The 26,981-nt window shown below is 40.9% G+C and overlaps 1 pseudogene; it reads left to right on the forward strand.

Annotated features, from left to right (window-relative positions):
• The first annotated feature begins 10,689 nt into the window (after nucleotides 1-10,689).
• Nucleotides 10,690-26,394, forward strand: LOC125534718 (polycomb group protein EMF2B-like; annotated as a pseudogene).
• The last annotated feature ends 587 nt before the right edge of the window (nucleotides 26,395-26,981 follow it).

Genomic DNA, 26,981 nt, shown 5'->3' on the forward strand with positions numbered 1-26,981 from the left:
CAATCATGATATGATATAACAAGATGGTATCTCGCTAGCCCTTTCTGAGACCGCAAAACATAAATGCAAAGCACCTTTAAAGATCAAGGACTAACTAAACATTGTAATTCATGGTAAAAGAGATCCAGTCATAGTCATACCCAATATAATTAACAATAATGAATGCAAATGACAACGGTGCTCTCCAGCTGGTGCTTTTTAATAAGAGGGTGACGACTCGACATAAAAGTAAATAGATAGGCCCTTCGCAGAGGGAAGCAGGGATTTGTAGAGGTGCCAGAGCTCGATTTTAAAGGAGAGATAAATAATATTTTGAGTGGCATACTTTCATTGTCAACATAACAACCGAGAGATGGCGATATCTTCCATGCTACACACATTATAGGCGGTTCCCAAACAGAATGGTAAAGTTTATACTCCCCCTTCACCAACAAGCATCAATCCATGGCTTGCTCGAAACAACGAGTGCCTCCAACCAACAAGAGTCCCGGGGGAGTTTTGTTTGCAATTATTTTTATTTGATTTGCATAAAGCATGGGACTGGGCATCGCGGTGACTAGCCATTTTCTCGTGAGTGAGGAGCGGAGTCCACTCCTCCTGAGAATAACCCGCCTAATAGGGAAGATACAGACAGACCTAGTTGATACATGAGCTATTCGAGCATACAGAACAGAATTTCATTTGAAGGTTTAGAGTTTGGCACATAGTACAAATTTACTTGGAACGGCAGGTAGATACCGCATATAGGAAGGTATAGTGGACTCATATGGCATAACTTTGGGGTTTAAGGGATTGGATGCACAAGCAGTATTCCCGCTTAGTACAAGTGAAGGCTAGAAAAAGACTGGGAACCGACCAACTAGAGAGCGACAACAGTCATGAACATGCATTAAAATTAATGAACATTGAGTGCAAGTATGAGTAGGATATAATCCACCATGAACATAAATATCATGAAGGCTATGTTGATTTTGTTTCAACTACATGCGTGAACATGTGCCAAGTGAAGTCACTCGAATCATTCAAAGAAGGATACCACCCTATCATACCACATCACAACCATTTTAATAGCATGTTGGCACGCAAGGTAAACCATTATAAACTCCTAGCTAATTAAGCATGGCATAAGCAACTATAATCTCTAATTGTCATTGCAAACATGTTTATTCATAATAGGCTGAATCAGGAATGACGAACTAATCATATTTACAAAAACAAGAGAGGTCGAGTTCATACCACCTTCTCTCATCTCAATCATTTGATCATATATCGTCATTATTGCCTTTCACATGCACGACCGAACAATGTGAATAATAATAATAGTGCACGTGCATTGGACTAAGCTGGAATCTGCAGGCATTCAATACAAAGGAGAAGACAAGATAATATGGGCTCTTGGTTAAATCAACAATAATGCATATAAGAGCCACTTCAACATTTTAATCATGGTCCTCTCCTCTCGACCCCCAAAGAAAAGAAAAGAAACAAAACTATTTACATGGAAAAGCTCCCAACAAGCAAAAGAAGAACGGGAAATCTTTTTGGATTTTCATTTAACTATTACTACTACAGCATGAAAATAAGCTAGCTAAAAGCTACAACTAATTCTTTTTTAGTTTTTCTTAAGGTTTATCAAACACACAAGAAGAAAGCAAGAAAAGGAAAATAAACTAGCATGGATATTACAGTGAAAACTATGAGCACCGACAACTAGCAATGAGTGTGTGCACATGAATGTAATGTCGGTGAGAAATACGTACTCCCCCAAGCTTAGGCTTTTGGCCTAAGTTGGTCTATTGCCACGGCTAGCCTGGCGGAGATCCATAGTTGTAGTTGGGGTCGTACTGTGAAGAAGCCTCGGATTGCCACTGGTTGGCAATCACCTCCGGATCCCACTGGTAATCAGACTGTCGTGGAGGATCAAATTGTGGTTCCGACTCTGGCTCTAGCTCTGTAGGGTTCTGGTAAGCCTGGATGGCCGCCAGTGGAACGAGATACTAGCCTGCAGATAAATCAAACAAGGAAGGAGCAGGCAAGGTAATAGTCTCAGGGTGATTCTTATCAAATAACAGTTTGTATTTAAGCGACCTTTCCCTATTCTTAACAATAAAATCATGCGCTATCATAATCTTGTAATCTAGATAAACAGAAGGCAACAAGTTTTCTTCTTTCTCATAATGCCTAATAGGTATGTTATAGTATGCAGCGAGGTGTGAGGCGAAGATGCCTCCCAAGATGGGGCCCTTATTATGGTTAAGATTTAACCCTTTGCAACAATAGCACCCATACTAAATGTGTCATCATGAAACAAGGCATGGCACAAAATAATAATATCAGGGACACTCGGGTTTCCACAGTTACCGCGACCAATTAAGCATCTACTAGCAAATATAGCAAAGTAACGTAGAACAGGAAACTGTATGCTAGTGATTCATACGTCGGAAACCTTCCTCGTTTCCCCTACAGCAATTGTATCAATAAACCCCTCCACATTGTTACGATGTGGTTCCTCTATGAAACCCGGAAAAGGTAACTTGCAAACCTCACAGAATTCACGAAGGGTCATCTCCTTATACCCATCATATAAATAAAAATCCACTGTAGGTGGTGACCTCCTAGAATGGAAATGAAAATTTTCCACAAAGGTATTGGTGAGTAAGAGATACTGTTCGCATTGGTCGCGGAGGAAATCGACGAGGCCTGCATTCTCAGCCAACTCATAAAAATCATCATAAATCCCGGCTGTTCTCAACAAATCATCGCAAGGCCATTCACGTGGCCGAACCTCCGCGGTACGAGGCAGATTATATTTGGGCCTCTCTTCTTCTTCACTTTGCTTATCCTTCGAGCTTCGGCTCGAAGAGCCCCTCAAAAATCTCTTCATCATTTTCTGAAAATTTCTGAAATTTTTAGTAACTTCAAATAAAAGTGAACCAAGCTCTACAAAATTGATAGCAACTACTCCTACAAGTGCCTAGAGCCTATATCATGCATTAGAACTACTTGGAACAATATAAATTTGACATGCAAGCTCAAGAACATGGTCACCTAGGAAACACAAATTTGCAATGAATAAAGCACTAGAACAAAAACTAATTGGACCATTGGAGGAGTCACATACAAAGGAACAATCCCCCAAAGCAGTTTTGTGAGAGGTGCTTTGAGCAAGGAGATCGAAAATTGCAGCAAAATTAGCTAGAACTCGTGCTTGAGCTGGTTGGTGATTTTTTTGGAAGGAAGAAGGAGTGTGTGGTTGCTGGAATAAGTGGAGGGGAGCCACCATGGGTCCACGAGGCAGGGGGCGCGCCCAGGGGGTGGGCACGCCCTGGACCCTCGTGGCCATGCGCTTGCTCCCCCTGTTGTGTTCTCAGTGCCAGATATTCTCAAATGTTCTAGAAAAATCATATTTCATTTTTGGGACATTTGGAGAACTTTTATTTTTGGGGTATTTTTTATTGCATGGATAATTCAGAAAACAGACATAAAATACTAATTTTACTTTATTTAATCTAAATAACAGAAAGTAAAAGGAGGGTACAGAAGGTTGTGCCTTCTAACTTCATCCATCTCATGCTCATCAAAAGGAATCCACTAACAAGGTTGATCAGGTCTTGTTAACAAACTCATTCCGAATCGCATGAAACCGGAGAAATTCCGAATAATACTATGTTACCTCAACGGGGATATGCACATCCCCAATAATAAGAATATCATATCTCTTCTTGACAGTAGGTAGAGGAAATTCAAAACCTCCAAAAATAATAGATGAAAATTTTCCAATAGAATTGATACTGTGGACTTGAGGTTGTTTCCTCGGAAAGTGTACCGTATGCTCATTACCATTAACATGAAAAGTGACATTTCCTTTGTTGCAATCAATAACAGCCCCTACAATATTCAAAAAGGGTCTTCCAAGAATAATAGACATACTATCGTCCTTGGGAATATCAAGAATAACAAAGTCCGTTAAAATAGTAACGTTTGCAACCACAATAGTCACATCCTCACAAATACCGACAGGTATAGCAGTTGATTTATCAGCCATTTGCAAATATATTTTAGTAGGTGTCAACCTATTCAAATCAAGTCTACGATATAAAGAGAGAGGCATAACACTAACATCGGCTCCAAGATCACATAAAGCAGTTCTAACATAATTTCTTTTAATGGAGCAAGGTATAGTGGGTACTCCTGGATCTCCTAACTTCTTTGGTATTCCACCCTTAAAAGTGTAATTAGCAAGCATGGTGGAAATTTCAGCTTCCGGTATCTTTCTTTTATTTGTAACAATATCTTTTATATACTTAGCATAAGGATTCATTTTGAGCATATCAGTCAAACACATACACAAGAAGATTGGTCTAATCATTTCAGCAAAGCGCTCAAAATCCTCATCATCCTTTTTCTTGGATGGTTTGGGAGGAAAAGGCATGGGTTTCTGAACCCATGGTTCTCTTTCTTTACCATGCTTCCTAGCAACAAAGTCTCTCTTATCATAACATTGATTCTTTGATTGTGGGTTATCAAGATCAACAGCAGGTTCAATTTCTACATCATTGTCATTACTAGGTTGAGCATCGACATGAACATCATTATTAACATTATCACTAGGTTCATGTTTATCACCAGATTGTGTTTCAGCATCAGAAATAGAAATATCATTTGGATTCTCAGGTGTGTCTATAACAGGTTCACTAGAAGCATGCAAAGTCCTATCATTTTCCTTTTTCTTCTTTTTAGAAGGACTAGGTGCATCTAAATTATTTCTCCGAGAATCCTGCTCAATTCTCTTAGGGTGGCCCTCAGGATACAAAGGTTCCTGGGTCATTTTACCCCCTCTAGTCATAACTCTAACAGCATTATCATTTTTCTTACTATTCAATTCATTGAGCAGATCATTCTGAGCTTTGAGTATTTGTTCTACTTGAGTGGTAACCATAGAAGCATGTTTACTAATGAGTTTAAGTTCACCCTTAACTCTAGACATATAATCACTCAAGTGTTCAAGCATATCGGAATTGTATTTCAATTGTCTACCAACATAAGCATTGAAGTTTTCTTGTTTAACAATAAAATTGTCAAACTCATCTAAGCATTGTCTAGCAGACTTATAACGAGGAATATCACCTTCATCAAATATAGAGAGAATTTACCTTTACTACCTGTGTCGGGTTATCAAGACCATGTGTTTCTTCAATAGCTGATGAATTAAGACCATATATTTCTTCAACAGGCAGTAAATTAAGACCATGTATTTCTTCAACAGGAGGTAAATTCTTAACATCTTCAGCATTAATACCCTTTTCTTTCATAGATTTCATTGCCTCTTGCATATCTTCAGGACTGAGAAATAGTACACCCCTTTTCTTCGGAGTTGGCTTAGGAGTTGGTTCAGGAAGTGTCCAATTATTTTCATTTGTCAACATATTATTCAATAGAATTTCAGCTTCATCTGGTGTTCTTTTCCTAAAAACACAACCAGCACAACTATCCAAGTGGTCTCTAGAAGCATCAGTTAGTACATTATAAAAGATATCAAGTATTTCATTTTTCTTGAGAGGATGATCAGGCAAAGCATTAAGTAATTGGAGAAGCCTCCCCCAAGCTTGTGGGAGACTCTCTTCTTCAATTTGCACAAAATTATATATTCCCTCAAAGCAGCTTGTTTTTTATGAGCAGGGAAATATTTAGCAGAGAAGTAATAAATCATATCCTGGGGACTACGCACAGAACCAGGATCAAGAAAATTAAACCATATCTTAGCATCACCCTTTAATGCGAACAGAAATATTTTAAGGATATAGTAATAGCGAGTTTTCTCATCATTAGTGAACAAGGTGGCTATATCATTTAATTTAGTAAGATGTGCCAGAACAGTTTCAGATTCATAGCCATAGAAAGGATCAGATTCAACCAAAGTAATTATATCAGGGTCGACAGAGAATTCATAATCCTTATCAGTAACAAAGATAGGTTAAGTAGCATAAGCAGGATCATATTTCATTCTAGCATTCAGAGTTTTTTGTTTCAGCTTAGCTAATAATTTCTTAAGATCACTTCTATCATTGAAAGCAAGAAAGTCTCTAACAGTTTCTTCATCCATAACATAGCCCTCAGGCACAACAGGCAATTCATATCTAGGGGGAGAATCTTCATCATCACTTTCATCAATATTATCAGTTTCAATAATTTCATTATCTCTAGCCCTAGCAAGTTGTTCATCAAGAAATTCACCAAGTGGCACAGTAGTATCAAGCATAGAAGTGGTTTCATCATAAGTATCATGCATAGCAGAAGTGGCATCATCAATAACATGCGACATATCAGAATTAATAGCAGCAGCAGGTTTAGGTGTCACAAGCTTACTCAAAACAGAAGGTGAATCAAGTGCAGAGCTAGATGGTCGTTCCTTACCTCCCCTCGTAGTTGAGGGATAAATTTTAGTTTTCTCGTCTTTCAAGTTCTTCATAGTGACCAGCGGATATAAATCCCAAGTGACTCAAAGAATAGAGCTATGCTCCCCAGCAACAGCGCCAAAAAATAGTCTTGATAACCCACAAGTATAGGGGATCGCAACAACTTTTTAGGGTAGAGTATTCAACCCAAATTTATTGATTCGACACAAGGGGAGCCAAAGAATATTCTCAAGTATTAGTACTTGAGTTGTCAATTCAACCACACCTGGATAACATAGTATCTGCAGCAAAGTGTTTAGTAGAAAAGTAATATGGAAGTAACGGTAACGATAGCAAAAGTAATATTTTTGGGTTTTGGAGTGATTGTAACAGTTGCAACGGAAAAGTAAATAAGCAAAGAACAATATGTGAAAAGCTCGTAGGCATTGGATCGATGATGGAGAATTATGCCGGATGTGGTTCATCATGTAACAGTCATAACATAGGGTGACACAGAAGTAGCTCCAATTCATCAATGTAATGTAGGCATGTATTCCGAATATAGTCATACGTGCTTATGGAAAAGAACTTGCATGACATCTTTTGTCCTACCCTCCCGTGGCAGCGGGGTCCTAATGAAAACTAAGGGATATTAAGGCCTCCTTTTAATAGAGTACCGGACCGAAGCATTAACACATAGTGAATACATGAACTCATCAAATTACGGTCATCACCGGGAGTGGTCCCGATTATGGTCACTTCGGGGTTGTCGGATCGTAACACATAGTAGGTGACTATAGACTTGCAAGATAGGATCAAGAACTCACATATATTCATGAAAACACAATAGGTTCAGATCTGAAATCATGGCACTTTGGCCCTAGTGACAAGCATTAAGCATAGCAAAGTCATAGCAACATCAATCTCAGAACATAGTGGATACTAGGGATCAAACCCTAACAAAACTAACTTGATTACATGATAAATCTCATCCAACCCATCATCGTCCAGCAAGCCTACGATGGAATTACTCACGCACGGCGGTGAGCATCATGAAATTGGTGATGGAGGATGGTTGATGATGACGATGCCGATGGATTCCCCTCTCCGGAGCCCCCAACGGACTCCAGATCAGCCCTCCCGAGAGAGTTTAGGGCTTGGCGGCGGCTCCATATCGTAAAACGCGATGAATCCTTCTCTCTGATCTTTTTCTCCCCGAACACGAATATATGGAGTTGCAGTTGAGGTCGGTGGAGCTCCAGGGGGCCCACGAGGCAGGGGGCACGCCCAGGGGGCAGGCGCACCCCCACCCTCGTGGAAAGGGTGTGGGCCCCTGGCCTTGATTCTTTTGCCAGTATTTTTTATTATTTCCAAAAATAATCTCCGTGAAGTTTCAGGTCATTCCGAGAACTTTTGTTTCTGCACATAAATAACACCATGGCAATTCGGCTGAAAACAGCGTCAGTCCGGGTTAGTTCCATTCAAATCATGCAAGTTAGAGTCCAAAACAAGGGAAAAAGTGTTTGGAAAAGTAGATACGACGGAGACGTATCAGGCCACCATGTCGATGTGCTCTGGCTTCACGCGGAGCAGCCCCGATTCGGGCTTCGGCCGGATCAGGCAGAGGGAGCGCCTCGCCGGTGCCGGACCAGGCGGGGAGGGCCGGGAACCCTCGTTGATGACGTGGGTGCCGCTACGAGTGCGGCGCCCGAGCGGCGTCTCCTCCAGCTCAGGCTTGACGGGACGAAAAGCCGGTGAGCCGGAGCCCGACAACAAGGGCGACCCCGGCTCCATCCGCCACGGCGTCCAGGAGCTGCCACGGCAGTGAGAGAAGGATGGCCGCGGCGGGTACTCGTGGCACGACACGTTGTCGATCTCGATATGGTCGAGGACGGGCTCGAGGGTGCGACCAGGCAAACCCCACCACTCACGCTGCCCGTCGGCATTGAGGCGGCTGCGGGGGATGACACCGTTGGTCGAGGCGATCTGCTCCTCGTGGCGGCGCGCGAAGTACATGGACCACATGGTGTGGTTGTCGGCAGCATACCGCGGCTTGTTCCGCTGCTCCTCCGACAGGGACGAGCGGGTGCGGGCGATCTCGGCCCGCCACGCCGCCCCTTCGGGCACAGGCGACACCAGGATACCGCCGGCGCTCAGCCTCCACGTCCCCGGCACCTGCATGTCCGGGGGCGGGGGGTACTCGGCCTCGTAGAGGAGGCGCGCCTCCGGCTCTTTGAGGTGGCGGCAGCCGAAGCCGTTCGCCGCCGCGCCGTCTCCTAGAAACCTCTCGGCCATCTGTTCATTGACGGGAAGGCGGGGAGGTGGGGAGAGTGTAGCTTTGTGCGCCGGAGTGGGGGGAACTGAGAATTTTGCTGTCCATCGGCGGGGACATCGCCTTTTATAGCCGAGCGGGAGCGGCGAGAGGCTACATGTCGAGCGACGCGTGGCAGGTGAGGGCGGGACACGCGTCGTGGCGCCTTCACTGCGCCGCCCGTGTGGCATCAATGGAGGCTGACCAGCGCGGCAACGTGACAACCTTGGCCAGCCGCATTGATTCCCGCGGGAACCGAGGCGATGAGGGCGACGAAGCAGTGTCTCGCTGACTCGGCGGGCCCATCCTCTTTCGTGCCAAAATCATTTGCCCCGGCGCCCCCGGGCGCCCCCAGCGCACCGGGTTCGGCCTGGGTCCGCCAGCGTCAATTTCGGCCCAAACCGCCGAAAAACGGCCTCATGGGGGAGCGGCTGGGCCGATTTTTGTGCGCCGGCGCGGAAAAAACGCCTGAGGAGGGCCTGTTGGGGGCGCAGCTGGAGATGCTCTAAGGGGCTTGTAGAGATGCTCTTATGGAGTCCCCTCAAAAGAAAGCGTTTGGCTTTTAGGAGTCTGCCCTTATTTCAGCCCGAATTTATCAGGGAAATGCCCACCCACTGCCGAACCTGCCTCCCCTCGAGAAAACGATTGGGCCCGGCCTCTACTGCCTCCTCGCTCTATCCCCACCCGGCGCCGAACGAATCGAGTGGCGAGCTAGGGTTCCTTGTTGTGCTACCCGTCCTCTTCTCCTCCCTTCCGACGAGCGACGGCCGACCCTGCAACAGCCGGCGAGCGCAGCTCGACGCGCCCAACCCGGTGGGCCTTGCCGTCCTCCGCCCGGCCTCCTCTGATCCCTGTCGAGCTCCGCCCTGCAACTCTCCACCCGGCCTCGTCCAACCTCGGTGGTGACCCTTGTCGCCACCACCTACCAGCAATTCGTCTCCTTTGATTGCTAGCTGGGGTGAGCCTCTCTTCATCTCTCTGTCTCTTGTTTGTTCCTTTCTCTTGTACATGGATAATTGGATGTTTGTTAGATGGATGTATGTTGATTTTTAGTTGATGATTTGCTTGATGAATGGATTAATTGTGCTAGTTTTTCCTAGATGCATGGATGAACGGTGCAAGTATGTAAAAAAATTGATATCGTGAATGCACGATGCTACTGTGAGGTATTAATGGATGAATGGTGCAAGTATGTAAAAATAAAATTGCTACTATGAACGGAGGAATGGTGCAACGAAGTGTTGGCAATTCAACATCCAGCTTTAGTTCAGGGACATTATAGACATTTTAGCACACAACTCATCCCACAATCACTAACTACAATCTCAGAAAATAACTCGATGATTGATTCTACATAATTTTGTGGGAAGTTTCCCAAAAGCTGATTCTGGAGAATCAAAAGCTCAAAAGGACTGAACCTTAGGGGTCATGTGGTAATGGGCATGCAGGGTTGCAACTATGATATCAACCCTGGGGGACAAGATACATATTATGTTAGAGCTCCAGTCGGATAGCGGGCTGCATCATGATACCTGATGGGGGGTATTTTGTTGTGGTAGATAGTGAAGTCTCCTTATGACAGTAAGTAGTTCCAAAAATTAATGGTTGCTTAGTTCAAGTATATATGTTGCTAACCTTGTTTATATCTGGAAATTAATAAATGGTGATTGTCTAATTGATTCATCACTGGTTGATAATCTCTATGGATAAATATAATGGTCGCACATCTAGATACTAGTATATGGAAAGTTCTGACTTCCATGAATTAATGACTCCCCACTTCAAATCTAATTTGCGCTGTTTGGTCGCATCCTGATTCTAGAAACTAATTGAGTTGATCTTATGCAACCATGTAAATATGGTGAATGATTTTCTTGTTATTAATAGTGAAAAGATATTACTTGTATCTTCTTTATTTGACGCTGTTGCAAATTATGTACAGGGCGTCAAGTGCGGATTTCGTTAATCTCGTCCGCAAACCAGATGTGCCCTCAATTGTCTCCAGCTGAGAAGCTTGCTTCAGAAGAAAGTCTCAAGTTGTACTACAAACCAGTTGAGTGGTACAATATTATTCAACATCGAGCCGCTAAAAATGTAAGTTTCTTTTTATAATTCTGGCATCATTCGACACGGATTGCATGTGCTTATTCACTCACACCCTTCACCATGTAAGTGATCACGTAACAATGATGTCTCACTGACCTTTGCAGCCCACTTTCCTGCAAAGATGCCTTGATTACATGATAAAAGCAAGACGAAAGAAGAGGTATACTACAAGCTTTGACTATAATCTATTGCAGGACATGTGTAAATATTGTTCTGATTCAGATCCAAATGTCAAAAGATTAACTGTTCCATTTCAGAAAGTATTTTCTTTTCCAGCATATCAGAGACTTCACTATTACTCCCTCCATTTCAAAATGCATAGCGAATTTCGTTATTATTATGTACATTTTTATCAGAAAAAATCATAACCACAAAAAGCTAGTACTTTGGAATATGAATCTAATGACATCAATTTTATTCAACAAAAATATATATGAATTGAGTAGTTCCTGGTCAAGGCTTGCCCTAATGGAACCTGATAGCCAATGTAGGTTACCGCCATAAAGATTAAATAAAAATGTAAATGCGCATGATGAAATCGTAGAATCGATCTGATCATAACTGAGACTGCCCAATAATTTGAAGAATGTAATGCACCTCATCATTAATGTTAGTGCTTGTCTAGTCATTTGGTAGCCAATTTTATTCATTATTGCCATTCCTAATGACATGCCTAGGTTGGCTATATAACATTTCAGACAAATATGATAATGAAATGTAGAGTAAACAACCATAATTAAGTTAGTGAAAAGTAGAATATATAGGGATCCAAGGTTTTCAGAATGTTACACTCCACCAGATTTGTGTGTTACCCATTTTTGGTGCATTGATGTACACATGGAAGCATTAATAAATATCCGCGCAAAGATCACTAAGGTGGAAAATATCATCAGATCGCTGATGTGGCCCTGCCCGACATCCTCACGTAGGATGATATTTTCAAATCGATGCATCTTTGCAATAGTCATGAGCTAATTGATAGCATATGACTATATCCCACATCTATTGCAAGATTGTGACCATATTAATATTCTAGCAAATTAAACATGTAACTGGTATATGTTGTTCCATTCAATTAAATATCATATATTTATAGATTATGGCAGCATATACAACACAGTGAGCTTATTAGATGCGATACAAGCTGTAAGTCGAAATGTACACATGTTATAAAATATTGTACACAAAGTCGAGTATTATTTTTTCTCGGTGCGGCAATGTAGGACACAACTCAACAAGGAATAATCACTATATTGATATTGTAGGGCAACTACTTTTAGTTAGCAATATTTGACATAGAGCTAGATGGTTTCTGCCCCTATATACACCAAAATGGCAATGTGGCTAAACAAGGACCAAGAAATAGTAGCTTGGTTGCTGCCCTACATACACCAAAATGGTAGCTGGGCTAAACAAGGCCCAGGAAATTAAGTTCTTTCATGTGTAATCTCTGTGATACTACAAGTACTAACCACTATCGAAATTTAATCTTATGTGTTACATCATGCAAAAGCTGACCAATTTTGTGTTATGGATGTAGGATTCAACTAACTGTATCACTTTCTCGAGGTACAAATACTGCATGTCGAGACCAGAATATCTCCCCTCTTTATGTATTGTTAGCTACACCTACTAGTAACATTTCACTTGAAGGGGTAAGTATACCTATTCTTTGTTTCAATCAATATTTTGTACCAAATTATCTCTTATTATTGACAAAATGTTATGCACAGCACCCTCCCATATGTCGATTCATCCGGGCCTATTTTCTTACAACTTTTAGTGGATTTGGTAGTAAAGATCACACCAAAGCTACATTTGTAATTCCAGACATCTAGAATTTAGCATCCTCCGGAGCTTTCAACCTTAACATTATCCTTATCAGTCGTGGTATGATGTGCATCATATGTTATTCCGTGTGTTCTACAGTTCTTCACAGCCATCACATTTTGATTCCCTTTAGTTTCAGCAGGACAAGTTGGAGAAGATATTGGTGAAAACAACTGCATCGGGGGCCATTTGGAACGATCTGCTCTCCAAAGTAAGCTTCTGGTTTCATTTCTTTTGAAAGATGCTAAATAGTTTCTAGAACAAGCGCAAGATGCAGTTGTGTGTAGGACTTAGAAATTAGTACTTGATACATTTAGCTACACAACACATTAGTCAAATGGATTGAGCTATTCGCTAGCTGGCAACTTATATTGCTTATTCATGTGGTTGAAGATACAACTGTTCTCCCAAACTCCCATTTCTTGAATGAAACCCAGACCAATGGCCAAACTACGACTATCTCATAGTATATTCGAATCTAGTTGACGTCTGTATTTTGGGCCAAACCATGAACCTTGCAGCGACCTATCTCCAGGTGGTAAACAGCTGACAACAGTATGCCGAACCTTTTGTTGCATAAAGATTAGTGTTACAGTTTTCTGTTTTCAAAGAATCATTAGTATCACAGTTATACTCATAAACCAACACTAATAATTCACAAAGAGATTCCTTTAATACATGGATAACTTGTGAACATAGTGCTGGTAAGCAAAGTATTGGCTATGTGTATGGTTGCCTTTAGTTAGGAGATCCAAAAAATATCTTTAAACATTGTTTGCCAAGATTTTTACAGGGGAGGGGGGGATACTATGCTCTCTGCATTACTAATTTAGATTATTTTCTTCTGCTTGGGGAGGATCCTTATTATCACACGTACCGCTTCTAGCCATAACACCTTTTCCTTCTAAAAATAAGTGTCAAGACCAACATTTTTAAGCTCAGAACGCAGTTATGGTTTGTAGGATTGTTGAGTGCAACTATTTACTAATACATTTTGATAGACCTTGAAGGGAAATGTTTCTGGGGTAATGTATCAATTAATTTACTTCGTTTGTCATTCGAGAATCATGCGACGACTTTAAATTTGGGACATACCATGAAGTTAACTCCTATGGTTGAAATGAGACAAAGCTTCTTAGAGGTACTTTAATTGAACTTCTCCATAGTATTAAGCTTGAATGTTCTTAATTTATGTACCATAACTTTTCTATAGTAGTTAACCATAGGATGGATTGTTAGCATAATTTTGATTAGTGTCAAGTCTGATTAGTGTCTAAGTTGTAGTTAAGTTAGTTTCCATGTATTAGGAATACATGGTCATGTGTAGTAGTAAAACAAGAGTTTTGAGTAGTACTAGGTTTTGGTTAGTCCATGTCACGTTAGGAAATCACTAGTCGGCTAGGATATATACGTGGTAGTACAAGTAGGAGTCATAGTCGTGTAGTACTAGGCTAGCTGTACTAGGTTAGTTCGATTCGGCTGTTTAGAGTCCGTGTAGGTCTAGGAAACCACTACATCCCCCATGTATGTATATACACAGCCAGAGCAACATCATGAGATTTTTATTGAAGGGGTGAAAAGAGAAAAGAAATTAAGGGAAAAACAAGGGCACGATACATGATCTTGGCTAAAAGTTTCGGTGCGTGTGTGTTTTGATGTGATCGATCCTTTGGGCTGAATTCCAACATGGATGAAGCACAATCCTTTGTAGGACCTGAAGTTTCAGACTGAATAAATTAGCTTAGCCACTTGTATTTGGATGATTAACATGTCATGTACTTTTAGTTTTCTAGAATATTGTAGTGCTTGTCTTTAATTAGAAATCACCTTCCAAAAGTTCTGGCAGTGAATTGCCACATCAGAAGTAGCGCACTTTGCATCTTTGGTAAGAGAACATGTTACAAGATTAATATTATCAGTAAAGGATGGAATCTTCAGTGTATGTAAGCTTAAGTGATTCTGCGAATCTGCTTTTCTTCAGTTGTTCCTCTGATTTCACAATCATGGTTTTACAAATTGAAAAATGAAGACTATTACTGGGGTGTAGTGGAAATTAGTTGCTTCAGCTGTATGTTGACCTTACTTATATTTCCTTTTGTTATGCATGCATTAAAAATTCTTGAGCAAGACAATTGCTTGACATTTTGCTCTCACAAGGTTGATGCTACGGTAAGGATATCCTTGTACCTTTTTTGAGCGGTCTCCTACCTTTATTTATTGATCTACTCTCATTTCCATATTTAAGGGACTAATAACTGTTGTTATCCAGTGTGGCAATGGATTATGTTGGAAACTGCCTATCAGTTGCTCCAGCAGCTTGTCTAAGTTTTTTTATTTTGTTCCATGGGTTCATATAAACTCCAAGTTGGCATATCTGCTCAAGAGGCTGGGGCAAGAGACATCCGTGAAAACCCATATAGTAGTTACTCATACAGTAATGTCCCAACTCCGTCATTACCTCGTATAATAAGGTAACACTAGTACATCTCTAGCTAAACATAATAATCGCATGCATTCCTTAGGTGTTTTTTCTCGAACATAAACTTGACCCATCGCCACTAGCACTTGGGGAATTTTCTTTCTTTGAAGAAATTAGCCATCCTGCAAAGCCTGCGCCTCGAATGCAGGTGGGTGAGCGTGCATACTTGCACTATAGGCAACCGACTACTGCCTGGTTCTCTTCCTTAGGTAGTTTAGTTTGAAGGTATTCATTTTGATTTTGATTTTTTCGATAAGGCTGAGTAAGTTCTAGCATTGTGGAGCCAGAGCTTTTCTATGCAATGAATACATTTTCTCCATGTGTGTGGCAATTGTCAAAACTAAATATGGGGACCATTTAGGCTGCATCAGGCCCTATTTTGAATATTTACGGTGTTAACTATCGATTTTATATATAGCTAAGGGTGAAACCTGGACGTTTGTCATAGTTGAGCAGGTGAAGATGAACATATTCATTGTTGAAAGACGATTTCAATCACCCAACTGTTCCAACGCTTGCATCAGCCGCTTCCCTTGTCTACCACTCGTCTACCACATACCTACCATTTCCAGAAATTTCGTGGCGCCATTGGCCTTCCTCCAATTCGAGCGCATCACAGTCTGCCCCTATCCTCTCTTTTCTCTCCATTGTCTCAGTCAATAAATTGAGCCCTAAATGCTGTGAGCCCTACTCCAGACCAAGAGCATCGCATGCTTCGTTTTCTTCCACCATCGCCACGTTGCAAGCAATGTTGCATCCTGCTATCTCCGCAGCTGTTTGACTGCAAACGATGCCGTGAGCACTGTTGCACGCTGTCGCTGCAAGCACTGTCGCCACTAAACGCAAGCAATACCACTGTTCTGCTGCCGCTGCTGAAAGCTTACCACTTCGCGGTTGTAAGAATATGCTGCTGCTCCTGCAAGTCTGCTGGCAATGGACGCGAGGTCTGCCGTCGACGCTGCAAAACTAAAGATAGACGCTCCAACACAGTGGACAGAATGATGGCATTGCTGGTGTTGCGAGTCGGTTGCTGCAAAACTGTAGCCTGAGGCTCCAAAATGGCAGACACTGCTGCCATCTGAGCTCTGCTGCTGCAAGCGGTAGACAAACTGCTACTAACACTAGCAGTGCTGCTGCTGACTGCCTGGTTTTGTGAGTTGGGGTGCTGCAAAGGGGAGGTCCTCGGTGCTGCATGCGGCGCAACCCACCTGTGCCCCAAGTGTAGTCATCACGCTTCCATAATAATTGTAGCGACAATTGATATAGATCAGAGGGAGTAATAATGTTGTAAACACAACTCATTTCCATCCAAGTAGTAATCACACACATGCGACACACATATCCATTACTACATATCAAGTTGAGCATACTTTATGGACAACAGAAAGTACATCTTTATCATAGTTTAATTTATCAAACAATATTCTTAGACGAAGAAATATCTGGAAATATCCTGAAATAAAATTTCCGAAAACATTCTAACTGACCATTAGATTATTAGCATGGCTTCCATGAACCATACATGACCATTTAAATATATGTGGCAAATGCACATGATTCATGAATAGGTTGGAAATAACATCATCCTTGTGACCGTATTACGAAATACAAGCTGCAAACAAAGAAAAGATTAGTCTGATTTGATACATAAGTTACAGTACCGGAGAAACTGGGATTTTGAAAATCATAGAATTAAATAGTGAAGCAAAATAAAGTTGCACAATCACTTTTTTCTCTTCTGAAAAATATTTCTGTAAAACACTAAAATAACAATAGAATTCATACAATTGAAAAAACAAGTTTGTAGTTGTACCACACTTGAATCATATTACAGAGAGGATGCTCAGACTTGTAAAGGAGGTCATTATCATATATTATATGTCTCTGTTCCTGAGATAGATCAGAAGACTGTTTAAGCGCGTAGCTATGACATTTCAGTAGAGAATGAATTTTAAAATTGTTTTATAAAATACAATTGTGATGTACCCTGTAAGCATGCTCATATTCGTCTTCGATAACAAACATCTTCTGGGTGAACCAAGCTGGAGGACACTGTCTGTCCTTCCTGGAAGAAACTAGTATACGCGTCTCATGACATTAGATAAGTGGTGTTGGAGCTGTGAATGAACTGAAGGATGAAACATAACTTAGAAAGTTCTTTATGCGATAAACTAACTTTGACCCATTCTTTATCTATTGTCGTGACATTAGAGGGGAGGCCATGGAATTTGATATATCATTGAGCAGTTTTAGCCTATGAATGATGCAACTAAGTTAGATTAGATGCATGGCAACCATTAATAACCTGACTTACTTTTTTTGCCATATAAAAATCGGAATGATGAACACTCACACGGTGGTAGAAAAAAAACATGAGCCTGGGTGCACAAATTAAGAAGTGACATTGTCTACTCATATGTGGAGTGCTATTATAATTCTAATTCCAACACTGCAATCGGCAAAAAAAACCACATTTCAAGGATGATGGTAATCTGAATCTCTAGAAATTCTGCAATATGGACCAAAAATATTTGTAATAAAACAAGCGCCTCCTGATTGTGGATGGATACAGAGGTACTCTATCCTGACTTCACGAGCTTACTCTTATACACAATAATTAAGCAAACAACAAGCCCGAGAAACAGCTCCTGTGGATACACAATAATTTCATAGCACCATAGCTTCCTTAAAAAAGACACCATACAATTCTAAGTACTGTAGGATATTTGTATGTGTCAACACTCATTACTCTTAGTATGAAGTACTTTGTGGGGCACACGATGGTGCGAACCCGCAAAAGAGAGGGAGGGAGGGCGGGAGGGAGGGAGGGAGAGGGAGAGAGAGAGAGAGAGAGAGATAATTTTAGAATTGTTTTATAAGATACAATGGTGATTTACCCTGCAAGCATGCTCATATTCGTCTTTGATAACAAACATTTTCTGGGTGAACCAAGCTGGAGGGTACATTGTCTGTCCTTCCTGGAAGAAACCAGTATACGCGTCTCATGGCACTAGATAAGTGGTGTTGGAGCTGTGAATGAACTGAAGGATGAAACATAACTTAGAAAGTTCTTTATGCAATAAACTAACTTTGACCCATTCTTTATCTATTGTTGTGACATTAGAGGGGAGGCCATGGAATTTGATATATCATTGAGCAGTTTTAGCCTATGAATGATGCAACTAAGTTAGATTAGATGCATAGCAACCATTAATAACCCTACTTACTTTTTTTGCCATATAAAAATCAGAATGATCAACACTCACACAGTGGTAGAAAACAAACATGAACCTGGGTGCACAAATTAAGAAGTCACATTCTCTACTCATATGTGTAGTGCTATTATAATTCTAATTCCAACATTGCGATCGGCAAAAAAAAGCTACATTTCGAGGATGATGGTAATCTGAATCTCTAGAAATTCTGCAATATGGACCAAAAAAATTTGTAACAAAACAAGCGCCTCCTGATTGTGGATGGATACACAAGTACTCTATCCTGACTTCATGAGCTTACTCTTATACGCAATACTTAAGCAAACAACGAGCCCGAGAAACAGCTCATGTGGATACACAATAATTTCATAGCACCATAGCTTCCTTAAATAAACACACCATACAATTCGAAGTACTATAGGATATTTGTATGTGTCAACACTCATTACTCTTAGTATGAAGTACTTTGTGGGGCACACGATATGGTGCAAACCCGCAAAAGAGAGGGAGGGAGGGAGGGAGCGAGAGAGAGAGAGAGAGAGAGAGAGAGAGAGAGAGAGCAGAACCTTTGTAAGCTGGTCCGAAATCTATATCAGTTTTGGTCCGAATATTATATTAAGAGAGATGTAACATCTTTTAGAAAAATGTGTCCTCGGTAACATATCAAATATGTGTGCATGTTTACGTATGAAACCTGACCACAAAAGTGTATGCTCCACAATTTATTTACTTGAAGAATTTAGTATGTTTCTACTGCATACAACACATACATACAACAACTGTGTGTGTGTGTGTGTGTGATATTCCACGGATATTCAACCCTGTGATCATAACAAACAAACCAATAAATATGCACAATAATATTTGGAAATAATGAACACTAATTCTCTGTACAACGAGTAAATGTTATGCCCTTATGGATGTTTTATATAGTCCGCCGGCAGTGCCCATGATTAGCCAACAACTAGGATAGATTTCTCGGTTTATGAGGTCAAGTGTGGGCATGTTAAAATTCTATTTCTCGATTTTTCATACCACTAGTTCTGTCATTCTGTTGCTTGGGGATCAAATCCATGTGGTGAAGGTAAATGTACTTGTGCTGATCATGTTGCTAGTTTGTTCTGCCATTTGTCCATCACGTAATAATGGCAGGATAAAAACTATACGGGTTTTATTAATAGGATTAGTGCGCAATTAAAGCTAAGTTTATAGGGTTCCAACTAAATTGTGAGTTATTGGATGGAAGCTATACCTTTCAAAATTGTCATGGATGTGGACTTGTAAAAGGGCAAGTAAAAATATCTCAACATGAAAAACAATTTTGTTAATCCTTAGAGTTTGTACTTGGGGCTTTGGCTAGCGAGGCTGGTTTTATCTGGCTTGTGAGCCTGGACTTTTGTGGTCAGGATAGTCAGCCTAGAACTAAGCCTGGCCGATCTAGTGTTTCACTAGAGTTTACCATGACAGATTGCTCTAAGTTTCAGCTTTGTTAACACATTTTTATTTTTGTATCATAAAATGAGAAAGTATTTATTTATATTTCTCCAGATTAAGAGCTGGCAATGTGCATTTCAACTACACGTATTACAACAATACTATGGAAAAGACTGAAGGTTCTTTCTTACACAACATTTGGGCTAGCACATTTTTCATTTTCATCGACATTTGTTAGCATCATATACTGACATTTTCCCTAGGTTCTCTACTTTTCCTAGTGTAACTAAGTATAAATGTTTGATTTTAATAATAATAATAATAATATCAATATGTATGCAACTAAGGTAGTAATTAAATTTTGCTAAGATTCTTGGTAAGCATGTTATTGGTTGAAAGCTTCTGATGTTTATGGGGGTAAGTAATCTTATTAATTACTTTGTCCAATTAGTTATGGTGCCGTAGCGAGGTAAAAAATGTTGAGAATATATTCATTATAGGAATATTAGGGTATCAATACAAAAGGAAGTAACATAGTGGATAATTTATGCTGTTAATGGTTTTGAATTTGATCTTAGAACTTAAGACGGGGACGATATTAATGCTTTTTTTTATGTGCCATCATGCTTTGAATGTTTATAATCACAATGATCTTGTGTTAAATGCTTTGCGGTTACCTATGTGCAGTTTTGCACCACTGCATAATATTTGTTGTTGAAGTTAAATATTGTTGTTCAGTTCATGATTCTTATATTGATCCCTTCTTATGAGTCACTGAAGATTTGCTTGCCCCTTTTGCTTCGTAAAGTGTGGAAGCTACAAGGTAAAATTTGAAGATAACTTGCATCTTGTTTATTTATTTAAATGTTGCTTATTGCTGCTAAGGCTAGGGATCTGTGTCATCTACTACATTTGGGGAAAAAAAATTGTTATTTCACACTTCACATTTGTTATTTATTCAAATGTTGCTTATTGCTGGCTTGTTCTTGGGAACAGTTATTACTCTATCCACCCTTTCTTATTTATTTTTATGGGAATAGTTTTTATGCACACTTTCTCAAGGCACACATCTGACATTGTGATTCTCGTGATATATACTAGGGCCTAAGATGTCACCTAAAATCATCACATGACCTATTCCACTTTGAGTTTTGGGTTCGTAAACTTCTAGATTTTTCATTGTAATGTTATTTTTCAACATTGCAATAGTTTGATTGTTGATTTGTTCTTTTCATTCATGCAGATATCTAAAGAACGCCAGGCTGTTGATGTTAGTATCAAGGTTGATGCATGGAGAATAGAGGTAAATTAGTGATAGAACTTACAAAATTTCCTCATAATAAATGATAGATTTAGTAACTAAGCCGGGCTGTTCTAATTTACCCCTGAGTTGTTTGAAGAATGTGCAGGATACGTGCAGAATCCGCATTGTGTATCCTTTTACATGCTTAGCATAGTAAATTTATGAATACTGTATATTGATTTAAATTGAAACATTTTGTTATTAGCTCCGGGAACTAATATTCCCATTTATTTCTCAGCTTGGGCCTATGGGAGTTGATCCAATACGTCAAACATTTTCCTACTGGTATGCTATTTCTAAAGCAATTTGATCAGTTAGTTCATTTGTTTCTATTTGATTTTCCTAACTATGTTGCATCATCAGCTCAAGGTTTAAGACTAGAAGGTCGGTAACCACATCTGCGAAAATAAGCCTTGAAGATGGTACATTCTCATCTTATGAAACTTTAATTTCCCTTTTTCTTTTGTGGTAGCAGACTTATGGTTTCTCACTGTGGCATAACTACATTAAATTGGTAATGCCATATTACATTAAAAAATGGTACCACAGAAAGGTGGTGTTGTTTCTATCCTTGTCTCCTGTCTGCTACATAATTATATAATAATAGTTCAAATTTTGTTCCTCATGAAATCGGTTAGAGTTATATATATTTAGTTGTGTATCCCTTTGTAATTTCTCCATTCTATAAAGGGGTTTTCTATATTGACCTATGCCCACCTGAAAATACAAATTGAATATTTCTTATAACCATATTAGAGTTTATGTCTCTTTAGCACTTGCATCTTCTTATGACATGGTATATTAGAGCCATGTGTCCCTTTGTATTTCCCCCATTCTATAAAGGGTTTTCTTCATATACATACTGGTCTATGCCCACTTGAAAAATGCAAGTTCCATATTTCCAAACATAATATTAATGCCTAGGTATTTTTCCGCATGTGCAACTCGTGCTAAGATCCCGTCGTGCTGCCGCTGATTTCTTCTCTCACCGCCGCCATCTCTTTCCCGTGGCTGCTGCTGCTAGCCCTGCTAGCTGCCGCCATTACCTTCCGCCATCACCCATCTCCTTCACGAATCAGCCCCATCTCCACACGCCGGCTGCTGGCCCTTCCCTTTGCCCGCTGTTTCCACCCTGCTGCCAGGTTGCCGCTGCCTGGTGGCTGCCAGGAGGCCGCCGCCACCCGATCCAGGAGGCCACCACCCCATGCTGTCTCGCTCCATCCTCCGCTGGCCTTGTTCCACCTGTCATGCGACTGCGGGCTTGCTCCGTCTCACCACTGGCGCACGCTTGTGCAAGTCTCCCAGGCGGCCTGTGAACCACGGATTTTTATATACGGCCCTATGGCACCGGAAATACAAGTTGCATTCTTGCTAAAAAAAATTAACCAGAAAATCTATTCCTTAATAATTCAGTTAATTTGGATCTCCAATATTACTTTCAGAATTTGTTGGCGCCGCCTCTCTCTGCAGCGCCGCTTCTTCTTCTTCTTCTCATGGTTACTCTCAAGAACACTCTGATGAACACGAGGACACACACACCAGGGAAACACACACACACACACACACACACACACACACACATGTACCAAGGAAGAAAACCAGCCAGCTTTGCTGTCAGGCACTTCCTTGGCAATCACAAGTGTTACATCTTTTTGCCCAGCCCTCTCGGCTACCTTTTCTATTACTCAATGCAAACTATATATACACACGGCCAGCACCAGTGCCACCTAAACTCACGCCACTACTTTGACCCACTAACTACCTAGCTAGCATGCACACAAGCGCACCACTCCTGCCATGCATGCACACCCCACGGCCAGCCACACACATTGGCTTGATCCGGTTATTCCTCCACTAGCTAACTGCACGTGCATGCTTGGACGGTCAAAAAATTGGTTGTTGACCGTGTGCGTGGGTGTATCTTTGGATGACGGCCAATAATTTGGATCACCCAAATTATTGGGGTGTTCGAGCATTAAACTGTTCTTATATGAGTACCTAGCTGTTCTTGTATGTTCCACATGAGTTTTGTGTAGTGTATACCACATTCATGAAATATTATCTCTACTATTAAAGCAGAATCTCCCTCCTCTCGTCGGATTCCCACGCAGAAAAAGGTTGAGGAGGAAAACCCCACTCAACGAACCGTGAAAAAACAGGAGAAGAAAAACTCTCACGGCACGACCTCCACTTATGCCACAACCTGCCAGTCTCATCTCCCATCTCCTGATTTATCCCTCCCGCCTCCTGCCTGCCGACCCCGAACCATCCCAGGACCCTCCCTATCCATTGCTCCTACCTACTACCTCCACCACCACCGCCCCAATCAGTGGAACCGCCGCGCATCTGCTCTGCGTATCCATCTGCGCCTCGCCGTCCAGAGAAGCCAAGGAACCACTGCCACGCCTCTGACTCCCTGCGAAGATGGCACCTTTCCTCCGCCAGCCAGGAATCACCGCCATGTGCGGCCTGAGATCTACGATGATGGGTGCATCCAGGGCCTGGGTGCATCAGGAGGTAGGGGGCCGCGCCATGGCGCCGAGAACTGCATCAGCACCATTGTCTCACACAAGGACGACCTCTCTCTTCCTCCTCCACGCTCGATTTTTTTTACGGCGACTGCGCCGCTGACACCCAGCGGCCAGAATCATTACTCCATGTATTCGAAAATACACAGGTAATAGGGTTCTGTTATTACGATGTACTTTTATGATATATAAAATCATAACCAGGAATAAGCTTCTTACACTTCGATAATTTGGACGCCGGAGGATCACCAAGAGGAAAACTATTGGTACTTTCCATTTCATTTATTGTGTTGGTTCTATACTTCTATAGCAGTATCCAAGAAATATCTTCAACACACAAGATAGCAGGAGGTAAGAAGTGGCTTCGACACAAGTCGGTATGTTCTTCCTTCCTCTGCTTTCTCATGAGATCACCTGTGCCCCTTGATCGAGTTGTAAGCCATACTTTTGCTCGAAAATTACTGTAGCCTTTGTTTTGGAAGATCCATTAGCTACTCACTCCTTGACAACCCAGACACTGGAGGATCACTAAGAGGAAACATATCTTTGAGATAGAAATGGTTTTGTTTCATCCGATTCATAACTTAAAACAGACGATGAACTCCAACCTTTACAGTTCAGTTTTCCGCCCTGTTTGCTACAAATTAACAGGGCAATTCTCTCTTTTCTTAATGAATGAAAATGCAAGTCTTTTGCCTCGTTAAAAAAAACTTTACAGTCACAGGTAGAGAGAGGGAAGCTGTTAACAATATTAATGTATCTCTCCTGGCATATGAGCATGCCATTATCTTTCACAACTGTTTCCAGTTCGATGATTGTTGCACATTTTGCAAGTACTTAAGTTTATCTTTTTTGCTGGTTTGGATTCCTGTACAAACAATTCACTATTGATAATTTCCATTACATGCTTCCTGGATTTTTGCTATAGCAGGATCCAAGAAGTGGCATCAACACACAAGATAGCAGGAGCCAAGAAGTGGTTTCAACACACAAGTTATGCTCGACTCGGGTTGACTCAACTATATGCATATCCATCACATCTTGTGTCGAAATATTGTCGAAACAAACACATATGTAATATATTCATCTCTCTCTGATCCCTAAAATTAATCCGAGCATTTGGAGATAGTCTGTTCATAACATCCATAGGCTTAGATTCCTTAGAAGTCCATCTTCTGTGCCAGCTAGAAGGGATATGAAACTCCATTAAGTAGAGCACTCATGCACAAATAAAGAACATGGCAAAGTTAACATCTTCTATGTTATCTGGATAGTTTCTCACTACTACTAGCTAGAGATGTTTATTAATCCACTCACCCGTACTATCAACTGGATTGCCGTTCGGCTTGGTTGGAACAAGGCTCATCGATGACTTAAAATGATGCCAGATGTGGCAAATAAATAATTTTGAGTAGAACTCAACATAAGGATGAATAGAGAGTAACACCTAAGGTGGTAGAAACAAATAGTCGGATAATTTCAACTGAACAGTATGTGAAGCTGGTGTAAGTAGGGAAAGCATTTAATGACGTCAATGACATGATTTTGCCTCAGAGCCTCGCTTCCATGATCATGAGCTACAAGATCTTTACGTTAAGCGACAATGATGTCACATTGTTGTCAACCATTGCCTGGATCAAACATGAAAAAAAATAGAAGGTTGCAAGCAGATACATAGAAAACTAGGTTTTAGGAAATAAACTGACATCATGTTGATTTGGTCCAGCCAACCCAAAATATGATGTTTTGGTGCAACCATGACATGTATGATTTGTGGACCGTTACCTTGCCAGTGCTACAATCAATGGAATCGTTTTCCCTTATATCTGATTTGGGGCTTCACTTTTGGCTCAACGTTTACTTTGCTTTAATTCGGAGAGTGAGTATGTCTATTGTGCTTTCAAGCATTATGCTCTTCATACTGCATTCATGTGAAGTAAGTCTCGTGATATATTAAACAGTGATGTCGAGCAGGCCATATAAATTCTAAATAGTCACAGAGGTATGTTTTTTTCTTATTTGCCTTCTCAAGAGATCACTTGTCTCCTGATTGAGTTCTAAGCCTTACTTTAGCTCCAAAGTTACTGCAGCCTTGGTATTTGGAAGGTCCATGAGCCGCTCACTATTCGACACCATGGAAATGGAGGACCAAAAAGTGGAAAACTATTCAAATTTCCATTTCATTTTATTCTGTTGTTGGTATAGCAGGAGCCGAGAAGTGGCTTCAACACACAAAATAGCAGGAGCTATACCTGTGCTTTCTGCCTCTTAAAGTTTATTAACTCACTGCTTGATCCAGATTCCGAGGCCCCACACTCAAATGACATGCAACCGCCATCCATGCTACCCAATGGTAGTGATTCAGATCGCGACCCTATATGATTGAAAACTCGCTTCACTTTGTTCACACTATTAGATCCACCCTGCTGCTGCAGAGTTGATCTTAATATCGCTTTTACCTACCGTTTATTACCACCACTGGTTTGGGAAGCATTGCTAGTAAAATTGATGACTTTAGTCTGCTCTTCACAATTCTGCAACTGATATCATGTATTCATCTTTGCTTGGCAAGTTTTATTCCTCTCAAGAAGAGGCAGGAAATGATGTATTTGTTTTTCATACTTGGGGAGATCCACCTTCCAACCCTCGTGCACATCACTCTTTTGCAACAACATTAAATTCAGTATCCTTCTGACTGATTTCTTGAAATCTGCTTTGCGTTTGTATTGATTAGCTTTTGCTTCAGGTAGTGATGAGAATTGTTCCTGTATGGAGATGGAACCAAGGGTGTAAGTGACAAACATGCACAAAATCATCAATGAATGAAGATTTATCTCTTGGAAAAGGACAAGTGACCTCTGTTAGTGTTGGAAGAACGACTCTACGATCCAGTTCCAAAAACTGAGGAAAATAAGCATCTTTCCAAGACTTGATCTGCAATGAAATATTGCAGCAATACAATTAGGCCGAGCTCTACAAATTTAACAAAACAACCATCAACAACTCATTTACTTGATTTGGTCATTCAGCTAGTAAGGCTTCTGCATTGAAATACAAGTTCAAGTAAACACAATATCCCAGTACATATACAAGAACCTTAATTACTAAATTGGGTTTACTAAAGCAACTGTGCATAACTACCACATATTAATCTATACCCATACAGTGCCAGGCAGGCGGTGGACTCATTTTTGGATTAGGGAAGGGAAGAAGGGGCCTAAGCACGGCAGATGCCGTACACTTGAGTGGCAAAGGAAAGCGATACCGTACTTCTTTTGCCAGGCCTGTTCTTACATAAGGTTCCGGCAGAAGATCAAGTTGGTGAGCTGTGTGATGGGAAACCTTACATATTAGGAGTATACTATAGATATAAGAACAGA

This window comes from Triticum urartu, chromosome 2A, assembly GCF_056163025.1.
Source record: "Triticum urartu cultivar PI428250 chromosome 2A, HENAU_Tu73, whole genome shotgun sequence".
Lineage (NCBI taxonomy): Eukaryota > Viridiplantae > Streptophyta > Magnoliopsida > Poales > Poaceae > Triticum > Triticum urartu.